The sequence below is a fragment of the Triturus cristatus genome, chromosome 11 (genome assembly GCF_964204655.1).
Source record: "Triturus cristatus chromosome 11, aTriCri1.1, whole genome shotgun sequence".
Classification (NCBI taxonomy): Eukaryota; Metazoa; Chordata; class Amphibia; order Caudata; family Salamandridae; genus Triturus; species Triturus cristatus.
Window position 1 is genome coordinate 28,865,324 of NC_140594.1, and position 17,859 is coordinate 28,883,182.

General features: G+C 47.4%; 1 protein-coding gene across 8 annotated transcripts in view; it reads right to left on the reverse strand.

Annotated features, from left to right (window-relative positions):
- Window positions 1-17,859, reverse strand: part of RIMBP2 (RIMS binding protein 2) — a 1,529,140-nt gene that overhangs the window by 226,055 nt on the left and 1,285,226 nt on the right. The gene's annotated exons all lie outside the window — the stretch shown is intronic.

Consider the following 17,859-nt stretch of genomic DNA (forward strand, 5'->3'; position numbering starts at 1 on the left):
GGAGCGGCAGATCCTGTTCTTGGATCCGGTCACTGCCTGTGGTGATGGAGTGGTGGATCCTGTTCTGGGATCCAGTCACTGCCTGGGGTGATGCAGCAGTGGATCCTGTTCTGGGATCCAGTCACTACCTGTGGTGATGGAGGGGCAGATCCTGTTCTCTGATCTGGTCACTGCCTGTGGTGATGGAGTGGCAGATCCTATTCTGGGATCCAGTCACTGCCTGTGCTGATGGAGCGGTGGATCAGTTATGGGATCCAGTCAATGCCTGTGCTGATGGAGCAATGCAAAATAACAGTTGATGGAAAGAATGCAGAATAATGTCATACATTCACCCCAGTACAGAGATCTGGGCCTAAATCCATCGTTTTTTTGCTCACCATGCTGTTCCAGTTTGAACCCAGCCATATGCAAATCAGTCTTGACCCTCTGCCTCATGGGAGCAGTCCAGCCCGAACTGCCAAGCCAGGTCCTCCCTGGACTGGAAACAAGCATCCCAGGACCGGTTGGCCGGTTTCGGGGTTTCACCCCTCTTCAGCCAGGATAGCTTGATTCCAGTAGCATGGAGAACAAGGGACCCACGTCTGGGCATACCCTTCCCACTGGAGCGGCAGATCCGATTCTGGAATTCAGTCACTTCCTGTGCTGATGGAGCGTGGATCCTGTTCTGGGATCTAGTCACTGCCTGTGCTGATGGAGCAGTGGATCCGATTCTGGGATCCAGTCACTGCCTGTGCTGATGGAGTGGTGGATTCTGTTCTGGGATCCAGTCACTGCCTGTGCTGATGGAGCAGCAGATCCTGTTCTGGGATCCAGTCACTGCCTGTGGTAATGGAGTGGCGGATCCTGTCCTGGGATCCAGTCACTGCCGGTGCTGATGGAGCAGCGGATCCTGTTCTGGGATCCAGTCACTGAATGTGGTGATGGAGCGGCAGGTTCTGTCCTGGAATGCAGCCACTGCCGGAGCTGATGGAGCAGCAGATCCGGTTCTGAGATCCAGTCACTGCCTGTGCTGATGGAGCAGTGGATCCGGTTCTGGGATCTGGTCACTGCCTGTGCTGATGGTGTGGCGGATCCTGTTCTGGGATCCGGACACTGCCTGTGCTGATGGAGCGGCAGATCCTGTTCTTGGATCCGGTCACTGCCTGTGGTGATGGAGTGGTGGATCCTGTTCTGGGATCCAGTCACTGCCTGGGGTGATGCAGCAGTGGATCCTGTTCTGGGATCCAGTCACTACCTGTGGTGATGGAGGGGCAGATCCTGTTCTCTGATCTGGTCACTGCCTGTGGTGATGGAGTGGCAGATCCTATTCTGGGATCCAGTCACTGCCTGTTTTGATGGAGGGGTGGATCCTGTTCTGGGATCCAGTCAATGTCTGTGGTGATGGAGTGGCAGATCCTGTTCTAGGATCCAGTCACTGCCTGTTTTGATGAAGGAGTGGATCCTGTTCTGGGATCCTGTCACTGCCTGTGGTGATGGAGCATCAGATCCTTTTCTGGGATCCAGTCACTGCCTGTGCTGATGGAGCGATGGATGCTGTTCTGGGATCCAGTCACCAATCTCTGAAATGATCTTTCGCCTACTCTTAAAAGAACATTCCCTCATTTCCCACAAGTTACCTGCTGCCTCTTGCCTCCCTGGGCCGTCAAGCTCTTTGATATTATGTTATGTTATGTTAAAATTGACTTATAAAGCGCACGTTCACCAAACAGTTTCTTGGCGCTGTGAGCAGAACGGTAGCAGGATCACACAGTGAGTGAGAATCAGTTGTAAGCGTGGGAGAAAAGCCAGGTTTTGAGTAATTTCCTAAATTGCGTATGGAAGTCTGCCATGCACAAATAGAAAGGAAGGGCGTTCCAAAATTGGGGGGCCAGGGTCGTATATCTGAGGCCACCGTGTTTCTTCCGTTTAAAGGAATGAGAGACCAGCAAGTTCTTATTAGAGGAGTGTAGATCACGGGGGGGGGGGAAGATACCACTGAATGTTTAATGCAATGAAAGCAGGACCACATCCTGACAGGGCTTTACGGATGGTACAGCCCAGTTTAAACAGACAGCGTTGGGGTATGGGAAGCCACTGACGGCTTTTCAGCAGTGGCCTCACATGAGAGTGCTTTGGCTGCCCAAGAATGAGTCTGGCTGCCTGGTTCTGAACCCGTTGCAGGCGATGTAATTGGTACGCAGGTATACCAACGTACAGGGAATTAGCGTAGTCAATAAGCGAAATAACCAGGGCAAGAACCACTTGGGTCAGGGCTTCGAGGTAGAGGAATCTGCTAATTTTACGAATTCTTCGAAGATGAAAAAAGCATGCTGAGACCACTGAGCTGACCTGGGCCTTCATGGTGAGATCATGCTGATCATAATTCCCAGACTCTTTACTGAAGAGGCTGGGAGTGGAGGACTCCCCAAAGATGGAGGCCAAAAGCTAGAGTTCCATGGGTTGCCCAAACCACCAGTGAGAATCAGCTCTGTTTTATCTGGGTTTAGTTTGAGTTGATTAGCATTCATCCAGTCACTATAAAGCCCATTATGGATTGAAAATGTGTGATGGATGAAGCTGATGAATCGATGTTAAAGATCAGCTGGAGGTCATCGGCATAGTTGAACACAACAACCTTTCTCTTACGCAAGGCCAAAATCAGGGGTAGAATGTACAAATTAAAACGTTGAGGAGAGAGGGAGGATCCCTGTGGAACCCCACAGGTCAATTTTTTTTGTTCTGCCCTGAAACTAGCCAGGCGAACAGATTGGGAACGATTTGTAAGAAAGGAGGTGATCCATTTCAGTGGTAGGTCCCGGAGCCCGGCGCTGCCGACACTGTCTACCGAAATCTGGTGGTCGACCGTGTCAAAAGCAGCTGACAGGTCAAGGAGCACCAGGGCCTGGGTAGTGCCCTGGTCTGCCCCCCTTCTTAGGTCGTCCAGGACTGCCAGGGCGACGGTCTCGGTAGAATGTTCTGATCTAAAACCTGCTTGGTGAGGGTCCAGGTAGTGAGTCCGTTTGACAAAGGAGCTGAGGCTGTTGGCAACATGAGCTTCTAGAACTTTGCTCAGGTAGGGTAGCAAAGAAATAGGGCGATAGTTGCCAGGTGCCTGCGGATCTAGGCTGGGTTTTTTTAAGAATAGGGACGACTTCAGCCATCTTAAATGAGTCTGGGACAGCCCCTTGGGCAAGGGAGTTGTTGATAAGCGATAGAGGAGGATCTGGACAGCGTAGAAAGACCTCCTGAAGAATGTGGGTGGGACAGCTGTCCATAGGGGAACCAGAACCAACTTTCTTAAGTAGACCAAAGAAGGCTTCTTTAGTAACAGGGGGGAATTGATCCAAAGAAGCAGTGTTTTTGTCACAACATACAAGAGGAGAGGGATCTATGGGTTTAGGAATACTACCCTTAATGGTAACAATTTTCTCAATAAAAAAATGATTAAGTGAATCGCACAGGAGTTGAGAGGCAGTGGGTGTTACTGTAACTCGATCTAGTTTGGATAGTTCGTCCACTATCGAAAAAATGTCCTTGGCTTTATTTGCTGAGTTTAGTATTTTAGATGCAAAGTATTCAGCCTTGGTCTGAAGAATCGAGGTTTTATAATCTTTAAATAAAGACACAAAGATGACCTTAAGAGTAGGGCAATAATTGCGTCGCCATTTGCGTTCTGCTTGCCTCAGAGCTACTTTCTTTGCCTTCAGTTCTGTTGAGAACTAGCGTTGTGCGTCATGAGGCCTCTTTATTTTAACTTTCTTCAGAGGTGCCATACTATCTCTGGCCACGTCCAGCCAAGTGTTGATGTTGACCGCTTGAGTATAAAGGGACACCTCCGAGGCAGTAGGGGCGGAGGCAGTTACTGAGGAGCAAAAGTCCCCCATATCCACTCTGCTCCAGTTTCAAGCTAGAAAGTTACCTGACGGAGGGGTAATGTCACAAGGGACAGACGGGATGAGAAAGGTTACCAGATGGTGGTCCGACCATGTACACGGGGCCACTTGTAGGTGGGAGATATCCAGGTTGGTAGTCCAGATCTGGTAATGGTGTGCCCTTTAACATGGGTGGCGACCTTTATGTGTTGAATGCAATTCATTCCCATTAAGAGTTCTGTAAATTCCAGAGAGCAGGGGCTTTCATGTACATCATTGGGCCAGTAGTTGATGTCCCCGACAATTAAGACTCGGGAGTTGTTGACCACCAGTTCGGCTATCCTGTCCGCCACCAACTGAGGGAATGTAGGCCTGTGGGATGGGGGTCTGTAAAGTAGGGCACAGATGAATGAGAGGTCGTGAGACTCAAATTTTAATAATAGGCTATCGACTAGAAGGATGCCTAAAGAAACCAAGGAAGTAAATGTATGTTTCTGGTTGATCATGGCTGCCACCCCTCCACCAGCCTTCCCCGCAGGTCTGTTGGCTTGAAGAATGTGGTAGTTGTCGGGGCGTGCCATGAGAATATCAGGGCCCGACTCCTCAGTCAGCCATGTTTCAGAAAGGAGGAAGTCAGGGTTAACAGTGTCCAGCAAGAAGATCTCGAGCTGGTGTTGAACCATTGAGCGTGTGTTTAAATAACATACTAAGAGGCCTTCCTGCGCCCCATGTGTAGAGCTGGTAGGAGCTGTGAGACATTTATTGTTTAAAGGAGGCTTTTGGTCAGTAGTTTTTAGGGGATTATCAAGATGGGGGTTCCCATGAGGAAAGATCCCAAGTGACTTTAGTTTGTCCTTTGTGCGAGGGCTGATGACCGCAGCTCCTTGTAGTTGCTTTAATTCAGACGGTGAATATGTTAAAAAACGGGCTTGGTGTAAGGTGTATGGCCCCTGGCCCCGGACGGGGGCAGACGGGCGCAGACGGGCTTGCCTTGGGCGCGTACGCTGTGCGGAAAGGAAAGCATCCATTTAAATAAGAGTGCGAGACTCCGCCCTCTCTGGTCTCCAGCCCAGAAGAGGGGAGCTGGATAGTGTCGTAGCCGGTACTCCCTCCACGCAACCGGGACAAGGTCCCGTGGTGGACCGGGGAGCAGTGCGTGTCAAAGTGCTGGTAGGTAGCAATAAACAAGTCTTCAGTTTTAAAAAAAAATGTTTGTGGCGTGATTAAAAAGATAGCAAGTCACCCCCAGCAAACAAAATTAAACACTCAGCTTAGTGATGCAGCGCGTGTCCCTTGATCTAGTGCAGGGGTACTCATAGTACGGCCCGCGGGCCGCCAGCGGTTCGGCAAGCCTTTCTTGGCGGCCCGCGGACCTTGCAGACATCGTACCGGTGTTTTTTATTTTTATTTTAACAGTGTCAGCAAACACAGACTCTGCTCTGTGGGGGCCCGGGGATTCAAGTGATAGTCCGAGTGGAGCTTCTGGGGCGCCAAGAGGTGAAATACAACAAAGCCTCATTATCATGCAAATGGTCTCTTAAAGACCTATGAAGTACTCGGGTGGGGCTGTGTGTGTGCCCTGGAAGGGAAGCTGCCTCTGCTGCCACACAAGCGAAGGAGGAGGGGGGACGGGGGGGGGGAGAGAGGTGACAAAGAATGACAAGAGAACAGCAGGGTGTGAGAGTCGGGTAAGGGGACAGAGGGTGACAGAGGGCAGTAGGGAGAGACAGAAACAGACAGAGACAGATAGAGATAGAGACTAACAGAGACAGGGACAGACAGAGACAGATAGGCAGGGACAGACAGATAGAGGCAGAGACAGACAGAGAGGCAAAGAGACAGACGGAGAGGGAGACGGAGAGGGAGACGGAGAGGGAGGGCGACAGAGAGAGAGGGAGACGGAGAGAGAGAGGGAGACGGGGAGAGAGAGGGAGACGGGGAGAGGGAGGGAGACGGGGAGGGAGGGAGACGGGGAGAGGGAGGGAGATGGGGAGAGGGAGACAGTGAGAGGGAGGGAGATGGAGAGGGAGGGAGACTGAGAGGGAGGGAGACAGAGGGAGGGAGACAGAGGGAGGGAGACTGAGAGGGAGGGAGACGGGGAGAGGGAGGGAGAGGGAGGGAGACGGAGAGGGAGGGAGAGGGAGAGAGGGGAAGAGGGAGGGAGAGGGGGAGGGAGGGAGGGAGACAGAGAGGGAGGGAGACGGAGAGGGAGAGAGAGAGAGGGGGAGAGAGGGAGAGAGAGAGGGAGGGAGAGAGAGAGGGAGGGAGACAGGGCGGGAGGGAGACGGAGGAGGGAGGGAGACGGAGGACGGAGGGAGAGGGAGGGAGACGGAGGACGGAGGGAGACGGAGAGAGACGGAGAGGGAAGGAGAGAGAGAGAGGGAGGGATAGGGAGAGAGGGGGAGGGAGAGGGAGGGAGATAGAGAGAGAGGGAGACAGAGAGGGGGAGACGGAGAGAGATGGAGAGGGAGAGAGACGGATAGAAGGAGAGAGGGAGGGAGACGGAGGGAGAGGGAGGGAGACGGAGGGAGAGGGAGGGAGACGGAGGACGGAGGGAGGGAGACGGAGGAGGGAGGGAGACGGAGGAGGGAGGGAGACGGAGGAGGGAGGGAGGGAGATAGAGAGATGGAGAGAGAGAGATATGTGTATGCCGGGTCCGGTGGCTCAGTGGACGAAGGCGTCCGCTGCAGGGACCTGTGTTCCACCTCAAGGTCACAGTTTTTTTTTGTTGCTCTAGCCCCGCCCGCTCCCCCAATGACCCCGCCCTCAAGGTGCGGCCCTCAGCCACAAATCACATTGTAAATTTGGCCCCAAGAGAAAGTTTGTGAGTACCCCTGATCTAGTGCCTAGAGGTGATTGTGTGAGCAGCACTGGGCACTTTGCTAGGTTGGGGAGTAAGCGCTAAACTGAAGGAGCTCTTTCAAACCACAGACTCGCGCACCTTCACCTGGAATCCTGCCAGACTGAGGCTTGCTTCCTCAGGGACTTGGCCACTCGGAGTAAATATAAGGATGTGGTATGACTGCTCTTGGGGGAAGGGTGGCGTTCCTTCGTGTTTGAAAGTTCATTGGAAGAGAGAGATTGGTCGCCTCTGGTAGGTTTGACACATGCTGCCTAAAAGCTGTTTAAAAGGCTGCACAAGGAAGGCTGCATAAGGAAGGCTCTCCCTCTCCATAGCTGGAAAAACAATCTTCTCCGTTTTAAGACATGGTGATGAAAGCCTCCAAGAGGTGCCATGACTGACAGTCACTTCAACTTCCAGTTAATGAAATAAAAATGTAATTAAAAGAGTCAGAGTAAAAGCGTCGGCTGAATGGATGTGATGAAACGTCAGAAGCGCTACAATCCGCTTTTAATGGAAGACTAAACGGGGTGGGGGCAAGGCGGAGGGCTGGCGAGCACCGTGAGAAAACTCTCTGGTGATGTATCTATCCTGTCCGGTTGAAAAACTCCCTTCCAACTCTTGCCTATATTGTGTGTTTTTATCCTCTCAGATCAGAGCACAAGCAACACTCATAGCGCTTGTATAGTGCTTTGTACCCCTGTCTGGTGTGCTTATGCGTTTGTCCACACAAACGGAATGCTCCACTATGTAGGGTGTGTGGTTGGACTGGAGTTGTCGTTGTTTTGATCCTATGTGGGAAGTGATTCCATGTGTGTTGACCACCAAGGTGTGTTTATCGTGTTATGGGACACAGTGCTTCGCCGTGTCATGGGTGAATAAATGTGAGGGATAGCGGCACATGTCTACGGCTTGTGGTAGTTCCACGGTGGCTCGTAATTCTTACCAATAGCCAGGCACACACACGCGCTTCCACCCATCTACAAGCACGCTCACTCACACCTATCCATTCACAAGTGCACATGCTCACACCACCATCCTCAAGCACATACCCACACTCACTTGCACACATCCCATCCACGCATGCGCATATACGCATACATTCATACATACATACACACATTAACCCAAACATTGAATAAATGCCCTTACCAGGCTGTGGCTGTGATGGCAGGACCAGGAGATGGTAGGGTGGGAAACCTGGAACACGCCAAAAGGAGCAGGGCGCTTCAGGAAGGGAAGGAAAAACTAGGAGATCCCAACACCTCCTCTCATTGGTTAACCTTGTCATAGGTCAGCCAATGAGAGAAGAACCAGGGGAGAGGATGTAGCTTTACAGCTAGAGCGGTCGACCTCAGACCTGGGGAACCGGGGGGCATATCAGCAAGGAACTGCGATGAATAACGCAAAGCGCGCTTAGCGCTTTGTTATTCATCGTCATCTATCTCTGGAATTTATCCCCCTGGTAGCGCGTTATCAACAATGCGTTGCTCCAGGGCGATAAAAATTCCAGAGATAGCGAGGTTATCGCCCTTTTGCAGGGAACATCAATGGTTTTCAAGCGATGTTCCCTGCAAAAGGGCGATAACCTTGCTGATACGACCCTGTGGTCGTAGCAGCATAATCCAGCCCCTATGTTAGGGATGGGTAAGTCAGGATTTTAGCAGACATTAGTTTTTGGAGAAAACAGCGGTTTTCTCCAAAAACTAACGTCTGCTAAAATGCTGGGGCAGCCTTGTAAATATCGCGATGTGCACATCAGCGATATTTGCAAGGCTGTACTGCCCAGTGACGCCCACTTTGCATCTCATTAGAGATGCAAAGGGAGGCGTCGGGAAAAAGGGTGCTAAAATGCGATTATGCATGTTAGCACCCTCTTGTAAATAAGGCGAAAGTTTTATCTCTGCTTTTTTGGCTGTTAAAGCCCAAAAAGCGGAGATAAAGCCCTTGTTAATATGCCCCCGGGTTCGAGTCTCGGCAACGATGCTCAGCATCCTGTGATTTTGGGCAAATCACTTAATCTCCCTGTGCCTAACAAAAATTAATGTGTTAATCAACGAAACTGGTGCTCATGCAAAGCGCTCTGATACCCGATGTCTCGGGTCTAGTTCACGCTACATGAAAAAAAAAACAACCCTAGTTCCTCACAGAGTGAAGGGGGGTCAGTGAGACTTGATGACCCCACTCTGTGATGTGGGGTCATTGATAGACAATCAGCCCTGGGCACTTCAGGAATTAAACCTCAAGCACCCATGCTTAAATCTATTGGTGACGCTTCCTCTCGTCACGAGGGCTTTGCTGGGTTGAAGAGAAAATCCTATATGGGATTGTAGGCTTAAATCAAATCAAAAACCCTAAGGGATGTGAAATCTTCAGCCCAACAAAGCTTGGATCAGGCTGCCAGGTGGCTGTGTATTAGTGCAGGTAAAGTGCCTGGCTGCCTGACCCTGACATGATTAGTGTCTGTAAAGCTAACCTTTGCTCAACCTGAAAGACACTCATTATGTTTTGGAAAATGGAGGGGGTAGAGCCCTGCCGCCCATACTAACGGGCCGCCCCTGATTAGCTTGTCAGGTCTCCCAAATGGTGCTGAGAAGATGCCGCTTTGCTTTGGAGATACACACCCCTTTGTGCCAACATTGCACTTTCAATATGTAATTCATGTTTTATCGCTGTTCGTCATCAGGACGCTTTAAGCTTCTTTTCCACTTAAGATTGTGAAATCTCAAGGAATAGTGAAGGCGCTTGTGACATTTTCTAGAGTCGGAATGGCTGACATGAAGTGAAGAGGCTAGTGCCCTGAAGGGCTGGTAGGACTGGAGCAGAATCAGGGGCATGCCATCTTTACACGTTACCACCAAGAGGAAGTGTTGTGCCCTCGTTTCCATGAAATATGTTAGGAGAGTTGTGACTGTTGAAAGAGGAAGACTTTATGCCTCTCTCAGCTGCTCTGCGACGCGCCTCCAGGGCACCACCCAGATTGTAAAGTCTTAAGGCCCAAGGACCTGCTTTGGGGCATAGGTTGGAGTTCGGGCTCCTGCGACAAGATCTCGCCAGACAAGGTGCATATATCATCTGTTGGTTTAAGATCAAAAGCTCTCGATCCCACATGCTTAACAGTCTGCTGTGGCAAGAACTGCAACTCAGAGAAACCTCCCAAGCCAGAGCTTACCTTCAGTCAGCCTTAGAATACACTAAACTACAGGAACTCTGGGAAACCCCAATTGGATACCACGCTTTTAAAAAACTAGCCTGGCAGGTCATTAAACAAGCGTCACTGATTGAAGACAAGGCAACCTTTTCTAATAGAGCCCATGCCTGGATGACTCTGAAAACATATAAGTCCCTGACCCCACAAACATACTTTAATCAGGGGTACTCTAAAGCAGCAAAAATGTGCTTAATGAGGTTCTGATTGGGAGTTCTGCCTTGTGCCCAACATCTTCCACCATGGCAACGGCAGATAGGTCAAGACTCCTGTAGCCTGTGCAAAGCTAAGCAAGGTGACATTTTACATTTAATCTGCCTATGCAAAAATATGGCTCAGGACCGGCAGAAACTCCTAAAAAACCTATTCAACATAATGGGTATTCGAACAAGGAGACAAACGGTACTTGCATGTTTTAACCCAGAAAACACTCAGTTAAATTGCCGCCTAGCAAAATTTTTAACGCTTGCTGAACAAAAACGCCTAAAAAACTTGGTAACTGACTAAAAAATTATCAACGTTTCTCCTAACCCCGAATGAGATACGGATTCGTCTCAGTCAGACCTTAAGGACTTAACTTCAGTTACAAGATAGTCCCTTTGAACGAACAATGAACTTGCCTGCTCACCCTGCTGCTGTTGTACACAATTGCTCCTTTTAATGCAAATATTATCTATAATCAAACTGCAAGTATGTATGTTTTAATATTAAGTTACTAGTACGACGGCACCTCAGAACTAATTCCAGGTAACAGCCTAAATTTACTGACACATTGGCTATTCGCACAAGGAAACGGTTCAAAACTCAATGAAAAAAGCACCTGTTTTATAATACTTTTTAACTGATCTCATAGGTACCATGCACTGTTAACAAATGTTCTATTGTTATGGTTTTTATTAACTAAACAATACATTTATTATCTATCTGCTTTGAGGCATATGACTGTTTCATGAACTAGCCCATAGTTGCCATGTTAGTACCTGTTGGTCTCCCATCATGGATGATACAGCAAACAAGCATTGGCATAGCCAATAGGTCTCGCCTTTGGGACCTTATAAGTGTTTAGCCATGCAACAGTTGCATAACTAAATACTTATAAGGTCCCAAAAGCGAGACCTATTGGCTATGCCAAGCGGCCGTGAAAGTGATCGCGATCAAACATCAAAGTAATCGCGGTCAAGCGCGGCGCCCGCACACATGCACTGTAGCTCTAGGCTGGCCTGGTAGCACTTTTTGGAGCCCTCTCAATAAGTCTTGCCAGGTCAGCGCATGCGCTGGGTCAGGCGAGACCTAAAAAGGAACATGTAACACCTGTGGATAAGAGGGGGTATACAAAGCGAGAAACAGCGAGCCTGCCTAAATCTGCCTTCATTGGGTATTGGCAGTTGCACAATTCGACGTGTGTAAAAATGGCGCTTGATTTGTGCTGACTGAATGTTTGTCGTCTAACCGACTTGACGCTCTTTGCCTGTTCACTTCCTTAATCACAATGTTTCTCATTACTATCATTCGATTCATTCACATTTATCATCCAATCTAGACTGTGAGCAATTAACGCACGACGTGTAAAGAAATACCCAGACCACCACAGATTGTCGTAAATTGCTATTGAAGATCATCAACATATTAAATCACAACAAAAATCTTAAGCGCAGTGCGTCCCAGTGACAAGGAAAACCACAAACAAGATTGTGTCACAAGACAAGTGAAAGTGAGATATAATCAGAGGTTTATAGTGTGTGTGTATAAAAACAAACAACAAGATTGATAATGAACTATTTGGCCAATATGGAATGTATCCGTTTGTTCTTTATGTCGCCGATGTTTCGACCCGCAACGTGGTACAGGGGCTCCATCAGGACAAGAAGATGCCTGGGACGCCAGGGGAGAATAAAGGCAATTAATGATGGTGTTCCAGAAAAAGACGGAGTTATGTAGGTAACACTCATCCGTTATACCTACATTGGGCAAGTAGTGAAAATGACTACGATCCACACGAATGAAGAAGAGTGATAGGCATACTCGTCACTGAATTAACTGTACTCACTGCAAGGGGATGAGTGCCTGAGCAGAAATAGATGGATTAATGGAAGCCCATTGCATTGCATTGCACTTAATAAAGATAAGGGGATGTATACCTCACCCTCACTGCGCAGGAGTACTGGAAATGGAGCAGCCGGATCACGTGTGCAGTCTGGAAGGCACCACAGTCAAATTACTCCTCGGTGTTTCTTTTATGTATCGCGCGGGCCAAAGCGAGCGCCAGGCGCTGCGGCGGGTAAACCGTCACTGTCTCACCAGTGACAGTGACGGACCGCTAGACTGCTGACTGCGGTGATTGCCAGTGTCCCTGATGGGGCCTGATGAAACGTACATACCAGGGAGGAGGAAGAAAAAGGGGGTGTCGGAGAGTTGTATTAGAAAAAGTATTACATCGAAAAATGGAATCAGCCATGAGACTACCCGAGGGTATTATGTACAAAGTAACCATTCTCATCAAAACAAACATGGCGGCGTCCAAGCCACTCGATAATAATGACAGTGAGAAGATTCATGGCATTATAAGTTATCCAGGTATGAGAGAGACCGGGCGGTTTGGGGGAGGGGGGATATAAAGTATCCATTGTTAGTTAGCATAGTATAAACACTATACACACTGAAAGTATACCAATAGAACTGTGAAAGATACACTTCAGAAGCACCATGGTACCTTTTGAACATGCAGAGGTTCCAATCAAAATCACAGAATAACTTCAAACGTTCTCGGAGTCCTGCATAAAATACTCCAGTCTCTTGCTGCTGACATAGCTACGTCACTCCTCGGTTTAATTAATTCCGTTCTCTATTGAGTCATATTTCATGGTCCATCTGCATTCCATTCTTTGTAGCAACAGAGAGCTGTCTCCTCCCCTCTAGGGTGGTTGTGCCACATCAATCCCTTGCTATATAATGTCTTTAGCGTTGTTTTTTCTGGTGTCGTCGTGCACCAGGGGCGCCTTCATTACCTTGCACTTGACTCTGCTATGATGCTGGCCAGTACGTGCTTTACCTTGTTGCTTTGTCTGGCCGATGTAAATACAGTTGCATAGGAACCATATGCAATAAATCCCATTCGATGTGTTACAATTAGAAAAGTGATTCAGTTCAATATTAATATCATTGTGGATAAACTGTTTAGTATTCTGAGCGAATGTATGTGCTACACAGTTCCCACATATGTAATGGCCTTGACGGGTGTCGGGGCCCATGGTTCATTCGGGGTGGTGGTCTGGGAGTGCGAATGTGGAGAACGTACAAGGTGATCCCTACTGTTCTTTCCTGTTCTGGAACTCCCTATGTGCATCTATGTCCTTTAGCCAATGCCAATATTTTCTAATAAAGGACTTTAACTTATTAGTGTGTGGGCAAAAAGTCGTGACACAAACCAACTTGTCACCAGATTTTCCCTTTCTTGGTCTCAATAGCTCTTCTCTAGGATTGTACCAAGCTCTTTTAAGTTCTGTTCTGATTCTTTTACCAGGCGAACCTCTTTCCAGTAGTCAAAATATGAGCCTCCGTAGAATCGGCCTCTTTACGTGTACCATTGCGTCGTATCCTGAGGAACAGCCCACAAGGAAGGCCGGCTCGCAGGGCGCAGGAATGAAAAATGTGGTATCTCTCTGTTGCTGTTGTTATTTATTTTTATGAAGGACTCAGAGAAAGTTTGTACTTTTTCTGTGATTTTGATTGGAACCTCTGTATGTTGAAATAGTACCATGATGCTTCTGAACTGTATCTTTCACAGTACTATTGGTATACTTTCGGTGTGTATAGTGTTTATACTATGCTAACTAACAATAGGTACTTTCTATTCCCCCCTCCACCCTCTCTCACCCCTGGATAATTTTTAATGCCATGAATATTTTCACTATCACTATTATCCAGTGGCTTGGACGCCGCCATGTTTGTTTTGATGAGAACGGTTACTTTGTACATAATACCCTCGGGTAGTCTCATGGCTGATTCCATTTTTTGCGATGCAATACTTTTTCCAATACAACTCTCCCCACCCCCTTTTTCTTCCTCCCTGTTCTGTACGTTTCATCAGGCCCCGTCAGGGACACTGAGAATCACCGCGGTCAGCAGTCTAGCGGTCCGTCACTGTCCCTGGTGAGACAGAGACGGTTTACCCGCCGCAGCGCATGCCATATTTAATAGCGCTCTCTTCGGCCCGCAAGATACATAAAAGGAACACAGATGAGTAATTTGACTGTGGTGCCTTCCAGGCTGCCCACATGATCCGGCTGCTCCATTTCTAGTACTTCTGCACAGTGAGGGTGAGATGTACATCCCTTGTCCTTATTAAGTGCAGAGCAATGCAACTGCCATCCATTAATCCATCTATTTCTGCTCAGGCACTCATCACTCTCGCAGTGAGTAAACGTAATTCGGTTAAAGGTTTGCATATCCCGCTTCTTCTCCCTTGTGGACCATAGTCATTTTCACTACTTGCCCAATGTAAAACGTATGAGTGTTAATCACATAAATCAATCTTTTTCTGGACCAGCTTAATTCATTATCTTTATTCTTCCTGAACGTCCGAGGCGTCTTCTTGTCCTGATGAAGCCCCTGTACCATGTTACGGGTCGAAACATCGTTGACATAAAGAACAAGCAAACAAAGAAATTGCATATTGGCCAAATACTTCATCATAACGTTTTTTGTTTGTTTTTATATATAACCCCCCCAACCTCCACTATGAACTTGTGATGTCACTCATCTTGCGACACATTGGTTTCTGGATTTCCTTGTTATTGGGACAGACTGCACTTTCTTTACAATAAAAATGTTTTGTTGTGATTTAATATGTTGATGATCTTCAGTATAATTTAATGACAATCTATAGTGGTCCGGATACTTATTTACAGGCTGTGCATTAATTGCGTACAGTCAAGATTGGCTGATTAATGAAGAATAATTTGAATTACACCAATGAGAACCCTTGTGATTAGGGACGTGTTGTGGCCGAAGCTCCCAGACGTTTACGGGCGGCTCGCGTTTCATAGTGTTAAATCTTCTCTTTGTTGCATAAATTATGACTTGTTTTACAGTGATATCGTCATTGTTTTTGTTTCAATTTGTAATTGTTCTACCTTTAAATTACTTAAAAATGTAGCAGCACTTCCTGACATTTCCATCTGGCTTCACTTGATCTTTTATAAAAACAAATAGCAAATGTAAAAAAAGCCATTTGAATTGTATGAACGTGTTGGTACTAAAACAAAGGTAACTGCCGGCATTGTTTTTGAAAGAAACTGTCCTGTTGGCCAGTTGTATTTGTATTGAAATCCTATAGGACATCACAAGGGGAGGTGGAGCTTATTTTCAACCAATGTTAAGAGGCGTTACAATCGACATTAATCATTTAAAGCTCAGTGCTGGTCAATTGACCATAACATATATTTTACAGAGAGCTGTACTTGCCATTCAAATTAAAATTGGCCAACAGTTTGACATTGGTCCCAACTTGAAAGTTCATTTTAAAATATCGCTTCCTAAACATGCTTTTAGAGTGGCTGGCAGACAGCAGCTTTGAATCCATTGCACTTGTCAAAAAAAGTTGTCACAGTATCGAAGTGGGGTAACCTTTGACCTGCTGGGCATGTGTGACAAATTCTTTCCACTCCATAAGTGAGGAGGTCAATTTATTTTATTAGTGGTCCGGTCAACTTTCATTAAAGACTGACAGCAGCCTGTGTACATGTGCACACTTGATCTGGAAAAGACAAAGAAAACAGACTCTCAGAGCCTGTACGTCCCGCTTCTGGTGAGAGTGTACTGCCTACAACAAAGTGTTCATGGTTTAAAATGTTTGTTTTTTATTCTTGGCAGTTTTTTGTCTGCCACTGAGGTACCTCTTGAACGGTACTTTAAGGTTGCAGATCATATAGGAATAAAGTCACGCTTCCTCCCACCAGCGCACACAATCACCGCGTTCTTTTCAATCTTACATCACCCAATAGTCCTTTGAAAAACATTTTCAGGGAGCACATTGGCTACTGTGTTCAAGGTCTCATGCGAGGTGACACAAGCCGTTCAGTCTAACCAAGCCCCTTCCTCTCATAAATGCTTCCCTGGCACCAATGCCGGAGTCTGTAGAGGAGGGGCACTGGCTGTGGGGTACTTTGGGTCGCACTCACGATTGCCAGAAACATATCGACCTAACACGATCTACACTTGGGTGTGGGAGGCCATTATTCCCTCACTGCACATCCACTATCACTGATTTTAACTCTATCCAAGGGATTCACTATTCAATTTTCCCAAAGGGACAGATCGCCTTGAGGTGGTTTTAAGTTTATTTCACAAAAAATTAACTGCGTCACACAAAAAAACAGCTCCACCGTAATCAGGCATCGTAGCACACCTTAGGTGCATAAGGCATCTGTGGTGGGAACCCAATGATGAAGCACGCTACCAACTAGGGGGCATATCAATAACAACCGGCGATAATTATCTCTAAGCGCACTTAGCGCTAGGATAATTATCGCTGGCTAGCGTGAATTTTTATCGCTGAGATAGCGTGCTATTAGCAACGCTTATCTCAATAGCGATAAAAATCCTCACGCTAACAGGCTAACGTGAGATCATCGCTGGAAACCCAGCGATAATCTCAAGTTACCTTGTTTTATAGGGACAGGCAAACTTAGCCATGATATCCTCCTTCCATAGGATATCATGGCTAAGTCTGAAAAATACCAGACGTAAAAAAGCAGCGTTAACCGCGGTTAGCGCTGCTTTTTTTGTCTCTAACAGGGTTAGCGACATTCTTGATAATAGGAGAAATGTCGCTTAGCGACATTTCTCCTATTATTTTACTCTGGAACGCCCCCTTTGCATCTCATTAGAGATGCCAGGGGAAGCGTAGAGTAAAAGGGTGCTAACATGCAAATTTGCGTGTTAGCACCCTGTTGTTGATAGGGCGCTAGTTTTATCTCTCCTTTTTTGGCTTTTAAAGCCAATAAAGCAGAGATAAAGCCCTTGTTGATATGCCCCTTGGTTGGTGGGAGAGCGTTCTTTTAAACAACCTAATGGTTTGCCTGACACATGAGTGGAAGACACTTGTGACACGTTGTCGATATGGTAGCAAGCTCGTTCTCATCTATTTGTTTGTATTGATAAAGGGAAGAAGTACAGGGTGTTTTCTTCTTCTCACTCTCTTCTTGTTTTTGGTACTTTGGGTCTCCACATACCTTCCATCCTTTCCCCAGCATGTGAAGGTCACTGGCATCATCTCTGGACACTACTGGGTGTCAGCGTGTGAGATGATCATGATAACGTCACCATGCTGAGAAGCCCACACTCCCAAGGGTATGCGTAAAGCACCTGAAATCATACTGCCAACTACTACGAATGCCCAGGACAGGTCAGGCTCCCCTTCCTTGGCAATCCACTCACCAGGCCTAGTGGCCTCACATCCGTGACCCTGATAACTCCATCTTCTGGAGAGATAGATCTTCTGACAATTCACCATGTGTTAACCATGTCTCTACTACTGAGGAATCCATACATGACCTTTGGACAGTGGGTGTTACACCCCAACAGCATCTAAAATCAAAGAGTGCCAAAAGATGGTTCATAAAATGTCTAGCATGATTTCATATTTGAATTATTTACTATTATCATTATTTTTTTAATACACTTTCAGAAGAAACAGTGTGCCTAGAAGCATGTAAGAGGCAAGAAAGGCTCAAACAGGAAAGGTAACATGACAAGTGGCTCTGTCATGCGACTGATCTCTCCCAAGCCTTACTGTATTTCCAAGGCACCAGCCTCTTTGGCAAGCCCTCAATTTCCCTACAGCCCCTACAGCTCATCAGGTATAGTTGGGTTCCGCCATGACCGACACACAGTGATGAGGGAACTACCGCGGCTGCACGTGCCGCGTCCTGGGCTGCTATTGATTGCCGTGTACCTTG